We start from the raw sequence: 7771 nt of genomic DNA on the forward strand, positions 1-7771 counted from the left end.
CAAGTGAGAATGTCTGATCTAAATGATTTTATTTTTATTTTCTGTTTATGACTCTGTGATTCTGTGATCTGGTGGGAAAAAAAGATTTTTGTGTGAAGATGTGTGAAACCGAGTAAAAATATATGTATTTTTTTTGGAATATATTTTATTTTATATATATACATATATGCATGTGTGTGTGTGTGTGTGTGTATATATATATATATATACATATATGCATGTGTGTGTGTGTGTATAAATATATATATATATATATATATATATATATATATATATATACATACATATATATATTGTGGAATTTCTTTTTTTTCCCGCTAATCTGCTGATCTCTGGCATTTTGAAGAAAACACAAACGTACTGTACTCTGACTGCTGCAACTGATAGTGAACACTATGTTCATAAACTATTATGTGACATGAAAATGCACATATATAATTTGAATAATATTGTGTATGAGGCCATAAAATGTTAATCGTTGATCTGACTTGCTGATAATATAATAGATTCTACCCATGACAGTAACAGGAGATTAGCGCCAGGTATGAAGCATTCCTCACTAAAAGAAAGACATGACGGTCATGGTAGATAAGCTAACACACAACAGATGCATCCTGTCTTTAGAGTGCAGAGAGAAACCCAGAATTTCTCTTTTAAAAAACCTCTTTCATTTTTTTTTCTCTCAGTTCCACACATGAAAAAAACATGTTTTCTCTTCTGAAATCTTTTTTTTCTTTTTCATGTTTTCACACATGGAAAAAATCAAGGAACCAGAAAGATTATCCTCGCAAAAAAAAATTGTCCCCACCAGCAAGTCATAAAAACTGGAGAGGAAATCATTTAGATGAGACTTAGAAACTGGTTCAGCTGAACAAATAACGCTCGCTCCTCAGGGCTTCCTTAACTTACACCTTTATTATCTTTATTTAATCTGAAAGAGTAACTCCACCAATTTTACACATTAACGTGTGTGTACAGGCCTATTGTGGCCCCAGAGGAGGCTGGAGCCACAACTATTCTTCATTGGTTAATGTTTACTGTATTTGTGTAATTGAGTGTAAATGGTGAAGTCAGTGTAAACAGTGTGTTCAAACAGCTGCTAAATGTTGGCAGGTAAGACTTTAGACACAGAAGCAGACAGGCTGGTACAGCCATGCTGCCAAAAACTGAGACTTTTTACAAAGAAACAAACAACTTTTGTTTCATTTAATGCTGAATTTACAAGAAGGAGACAATGATTCAGAATTTGTCAGAGACAGAGTTTCACAACGGTTATAAAGTTTTACGCTACTCAGCAACTAAACCTAAAATTTGCTGATTTGTTAAGGGAGTATTAAGTGATATTGTGGTTAATAGTTGGCTTCATGATTTCATTTAATGCTGAATTTACAAGAAGGCACCAGTGATTTAGAATCTGCTGTAGCGGTTTGGTTTTTTTTTACTTTGTGAACTTCTCACTCAACAACTCTTAAAATGAGACGAATTGTTAAGGGAGTCTGGTGATTCACTGGTTGGATCAGCTAAAACAGACAGTGTGTTCACAAACATCCGCTGCTAACACTGGCAGGTTAACATGTCATTTACATCACAGTGAACCGTCATGGAAACGGACGGTGTGTGATCCGTTGTGCCTGTTGTTGTGGCTTCTTTGTGTTGTTTTGTGGAGGATGTCATCTGAGTGGAGTGTGTTCACATGAGGTCCAGACCACCTCTGAATGTGGTCTGAGTGATCAGATCTCAAATGTGTCCTCAATGTGTCTTGGTGGGCTTCACATTTGTATTTAGAGCTGTCCAGATTACTCAAGACGATATTGATGCTAAATGTGAAAGAGCTGTAGTGAAATGGCTCTGAGTTTTTCTGTGGCTCTCTAGTATCTCCACACATATATCCATACATATACTGTGCCTAAAACACAGTATATGTATGGTATGTTTCTCCTCTCTATTCTGTGTGTTTCTGTGAGTGTGTGTCACAGTCGAGACTCAGAGCTGGCAGTGGAAATGAAAGGTCAATAGCAAAATGAGGAAATCGATGCAGTGAATCATTAAGCGAGCTGCTGCTGCCTGCACCCCCACACACTGCAGTACTGCGGTGTGATGCTCTGCCTAGGAGCCATTGAGCTGAGGACTGCAGCAGCACGTCTTAAGGAATAAAAGTGCAAACTCCAGTAGAGATCTGCAGAAGATTCTATAGGTAGGCCCATATATATTCTGTAAGGCGTGTGTGCTGTGTTGCAGAGGCTGGACAGATTTCCCAGGAGAGAGAGAAAACTGTGCTGCAGCAGGTTTCTTCACGAGCGTGGTGTGCGTTAAGATATACAGTAATAATATTCAGAAACACACTCTGTGTCCTGGTGCACATATGTGTGTCTCTGATAGAAACACATCGGATCGTGATGTTGCACTCCCTTCTGTATCATCCCCAGGTAATACCGACCATTTCCAGTTCCTCCTCGTAGGACTCTGGCTGCAGCAGCACACATTAATCATTCACAAATGGTCTGATTAGAGCTCTGACACTGAATCATCCTCCAGGAGCTCCATGGCCTTCCACTGTACTTTTGGTAATGATGGTATTTCACCCGCATTGCATTACAATACAATACAATGCCTCAGGGAGGGGATGAGGACGAGGACGGGTACATTTCCTGTGAAACAAGGAGTGGTTCTGTGTTTTTCTCCTCGGTCTGTGTGTGCGGAGGCTAAGAATAGCTTGACAGGCTCTCTGCAGATCGACACTGATGTATGGATATTGGCCTGATGATGCTGCTGCGCGCGCGCGCGCGCACACACACACACACACACACACACACACACAAAGTGCAGCATCTGTCAGCAAGCCGAGGAGCTGAGGCCTGACGTCTCCCTGCAACAGTTCTGAAAAATAAATGCTGTGTTTAGTTGATGTTTGTGCGGCTCATGCATTATTAATTATTTTGAATGTTTGATTATTTCTTTAATCGTGGAGTCCAGTGCTGTCAGAAAGATGCTGCCCAGGAGAAATAAATGTAATACAGTGATTCTGCACCATCTATACTTAACATTTTTGCTGACCATATTCAAATGTGTGTTTTTGGATGCATTTTCCCGACAGTTCCAGACATCCATATGTTGTTCATCATTTCCCCACTGTAATAAAATCAATGAGCAACCTCTGAGCCTGAGTTGTGTAATCCATCACAGTGAATGTTAAGTCTGCCTAACTTTTTGTTATTGTTGCATCATCATATCATATCAAGTGTAAACGCACTGAAGAAGCCTGAACTCTATTACCTCACAACAATATTGTAACTTTGACAAAAATTCATGCAGATTTGATGCTCAGCGGAAGAGATGAAACATCTTCATCCAGTTCACAGACTCCTAGGTTCCACTCATTTAGCAGAAAGGTACACTGACCATTGAGTTGTTAACAAAAAGTAGTGCCAATTGCCTATCTCAAAAATGGACATTTTATATTTTTCAGTGTATGAACATTTTAAGGAGCGGTTTGTTAAAATGTGGTCAGAGTTTTAGTTTGAAAACATTCACAAAATGAACCAACATCAACAGAAAGTGAAGAAACGATAGTATTGATGTTGATGTCAAAGACGTCTCTGTTCTGTGAAGTTTCTATTGAAGTTAGCATGCTAACCAGCTAGCCTCAGCCCGTCCTGTCTCCTTATTCTACTTTGTACTGCAAGAGGTGATACGGTGGTCACCAAAGTCACCCAAATAAAAATTTCAAGAAAGGAATATTTTGACACTTATTTTCCTTACTAAACAGAAAAATGCAACCGTACACCGTTTGAAGTCAAGTTTCTGTCTTTTACTGAACTAAACGAGGTTAATTGCCTTGTTAACTCAACATAAAACACGCTTCATTCAAACTCCACATAAAACTCACTTTGATTTGTCTTTTCACAACCACCTCTGGTTCGATGGAAATAAATCCTCAGTTCACAGAGTAAAGCCCTCTTCACACAGGACTAGTATTACCTGTGGACCAGAGGACGTCTGTGATCTTTATCCAGTGTGAAACTGCCATGTCTGTAATTTATAACAGAAAACTTCCACCATGTATTACCTAGCATATTTCACCAAACACAAAGGTCATGTGATAATATTAGCTCAGTGTGAAACGCTATCTCTAAGATCTGGGGTTGCTTTTTAACATCTGCTCTCTGTTGTCAAACGACAAAATTGATTGCGGTTCATAATGTTACACAGCAGTCCACAGTTGTGCTGTCAGATTGGCTATATTGATGTTTAGAGTGATGACAGAGAACGTTAGGAGTTACCAAAGGTCAGTTACAGCCACAAAACATCTTTTACTTGATCTAAATGAGCTGCAAATGTGTATTTATGCTCGTTATCAGAAAGTCAGCAGATCAACTCAGAACTATATTAATAATGTTAAGGGTAATGATATGTGGAGCTATGACATCATATCAAAGAGATAATGTGAACAAATGCGCCACAAACACAGATGTGGAGGGCTCATTTATTAATCCCATGAGGTCCCTGTACAACATTAGTCCTTAACTTGGGGCTTAAGATGTGAAAATATTCCGGCTCTACTCTCCTAACCCTAACCCGCTGCTAATGTCTAATTCTCTCTCTCCTCTGCTGCTTCACACCTCTAATGTCACTGCCTGCCATGTCTTCCTGTCCTCTGAGTTATAATCCTGGTCAGAGCTGCTGTAAGTCACCTCCGTACTGTGTCTGCTGTCTTCAGACTGGCATCTGTCTGTCTCAGAGGCTGCGTTCAGTCCCAGTCTGGTGTCCAGCTGTGTTCTGATATATAGAAGCTGTCAGCAGCACTTCCAGGCCTCGGCCAGGTGTCTGTGACAGTGCTGACAGGTAGTGTGGAGTCTGTTGTTAATGTGGACTGACGGGTAATGATGAGGAGAAATGCAGCTCAAACCAAAGCAGCGACAGCAAAAATAGCCTGTTAAGTTTTTATTTATGATTCTTTTTTTGCTGAATCTTACTGTTTTCTAGTGGCCACTTGGTAACTGTTGGTTGGCTCAGCGCAGCTCTGTGGCCTGGTGGCTGCTGTAAAAGACAGTTTTATAACAGAGTTCATACTGTGGAACACTTAGTGGAGCAGAGAGGCTGCAAACAGCACCAAGTGAAGGACTTCCCACGACCAGGTTTTCTTATTTATAGGACTTAAGCCAGTCTGGTAATATTCTCACAGGCTGCAACCAATTTAATTAATATCTATTATTGTTATTATTATTATAGTGCATTATTTCTTATTTTAATTAATTCATCGGCTGAAAGATAAAATGTCAAAAGTATAGAGCCTAAGTTGACATCTTCAAATGTCTTGATAGAAGACTTGGCAGAACATATTTCCATCCGAGGAGCAATTTTTGCTTAAAATATTTCTTAAACTGCGATTTAAATTATTGCCTGGTATTTTTCTGGTGATTGACTTGATCGGTTAATTGACTAATCAATGCATAAAATTCTTACTCTTCTCTTTATATGCAGATCAACTCAACAGTTCATCATCAGCTATCATCATGTCTTTGTTCAGCCTCTGTTCTGCTGTGTGTGGACTGGACTCATGTTAATGATCGTCAGCTTCACATTCAGGCTGTTTCCTTATCGACCTGTTGTGATCCTCTGCTTCATAGGAGGCTGAATGCAGTCACAAGGAGTGACCAATGGGGGGTGCTGCTTCCCATAACATCACTGCACCACATCAGTGTGTGTGAGTGTGAGACTGCTGTGTTTGCATACTTTAATCCTAATACTACAAAATAAAGTGTACCTCACATCCCTGCTGACCACCTTCCAAAGCACAGTATGTTTTTAGACTGATTCCCCAGCAGCCATGGCCTGAAGTCTTTTGATCACCTGTAGTTTCTGCAAACACTCCAGCTAATCAAGTGTTACCACACTGCTGCTGAACAGCACTGCTGGAGCTCCAGCCAGCTATAAAACACTTGAAAGACGTTCAGGTTGAAATCACAACAAGAGCACCTTGGAGGCTGAATATTGAACATTACATGAACAAAATGATATGTATATGTTTGATATGTAAGACTGTAAGGCTGAGTGGAGACTTACTATGGATGTTAGTACAGTGAAATGGTAAAGAGCATAAAGTGTTTAAATGAAATGAAATGGAGAAACTGTACACAGAGATGTTAAATCAAAAGGACCTGTGATCTGCAGATACAGTCTGACTATACATCAGTAAGTTTCTTACAACAGTCCCTCGTTTAGTCTTAAGAAGGATCAAACAATGAAATAACCACTATAACAGTGCATAAGACACTAATGAGCAGTGGTTCATTCAGACCACAGCGGCGTCTTCATTTGGTTCTAGATAAACTGTGGAGGAGCTTCTTCCACAAGCAAAAACTCAAACAAATGTTAGATGATGATGAAACAGCTTGATAAGTCAAAAAACTTAAAAAACTTTATAAGTCAAAAAACAAAACAAAGCATATTGAGTCTTGGAGTCGTAACTCAAAGGTGCTTTTTGTAAGAAAAGTTGATTTTGAGTCTAACCCCCTCCAAAAAGTTTTTGACAATTTGGGAATGAGACTGAAAAATTAACATTTCTTTAAAAAAAAAGGACCTCTAACTGCTCCACTGCCCTCTCAGGCTGACAGTGGTGGGTGTGGTGAGGTACTTGACCTGTTTGACTACATTGGTGTAATGCAGTGATTCCCAACCAGGGGGGCCCGACCCCCCAGGGGGGCGCCAAAGAGCCGTGCGGGGTTGCGAAGCCCTCTTGATTTTAAGGGGTGTAATAATTAGAATATACAGTAATGTGTTAAATATAGATGAGTCAGCATTTAATTCAAAAAGCAACCACATTTAAAGGCTACATTAAAAGTGTATTCATTTATTTAGATAAATTACTATTGAAAAGTTTAAAAATAGATATCCCAAGGATAGAGCGTGTGTAACATGAACATCCCTCCTGCAATATACACAGACATGTAGCAACATAAACAGAGAGCTGATTAAGAAATGGCGAAGCATCAGGTAGAAGAGAATGCTGAATCTGTCAAAAAGAAAAAGAGGGGGTACCAAGAAAGTTACATTGAGTTTGGCTTCATAGAAGCAATGGACAAAATTAGAGCCGAATGCGTCTTTTGCAGTGAGAAACTGGCAAATGAAAGTTTGAAACCCTGCTGAAGCGACACCAGACAACTAAACACACCAAGACGGTGGGTAAACCCAAAGAGTTTTTCCTCAGAAAAAGGGAACTCATTGTCACAAACAGGCCCCAAAACATTAAAGGACAGTTTTGCCAAAGCAGGAAGCGACCAGAAGCAGGCAACAGTTGCATCTTTGGAGTGCTCTCTCCTTATTGTGCAAGCCAAAAAGCCACACAACATTGGGGAAACACTGATTAAACATGCTTGCATTAAAATGGCTGAAATACTATGTGGACCGCAGGTGGCTAACACATTTAAGACTGTACCACTGTCCAACAACACAGTGAAAGACAGAATCGACAGAATGGCAGGGAATGTTGAGAACACACTCGTCGAAAAAAATCAAGACAGGCCCGTTTTCAATTCAGCTGGATGAAACTACCACTGTGGCAGAGGAGGCAATTCTCATTGTATATGTACAGTACATTGAGGAAACCGAGCTGAAACAAGACATTCTTATGTCTGTTAATCTCACAGCCACCACAAGAGGAGAGGACATTTTCAGTAGTTGATACTTACTTCACAGAGCACAATATTCCCTATAAGAATTTAGTTGCATGCTGCACAGATGGAGCAATGATGGGGAAAAATAAGGGCGTCAA

General features: G+C 39.8%; 1 long non-coding RNA gene across 1 annotated transcript; it reads left to right on the plus strand.

Moving 5' to 3' along the window:
- The first annotated feature begins 2106 nt into the window (after positions 1-2106).
- LOC141014158 (uncharacterized) lies at positions 2107-3153 on the plus strand. The gene is made up of 2 exons (XR_012180469.1): positions 2107-2194; positions 2427-3153. It is a non-coding gene; the product is annotated as an uncharacterized lncRNA (long non-coding RNA).
- Positions 3154-7771: the final 4618 nt, after the last annotated feature.

The sequence above is a fragment of the Pagrus major genome, chromosome 19 (genome assembly GCF_040436345.1).
Source record: "Pagrus major chromosome 19, Pma_NU_1.0".
In the NCBI taxonomy this organism is placed as follows: Eukaryota; Metazoa; Chordata; class Actinopteri; order Spariformes; family Sparidae; genus Pagrus; species Pagrus major.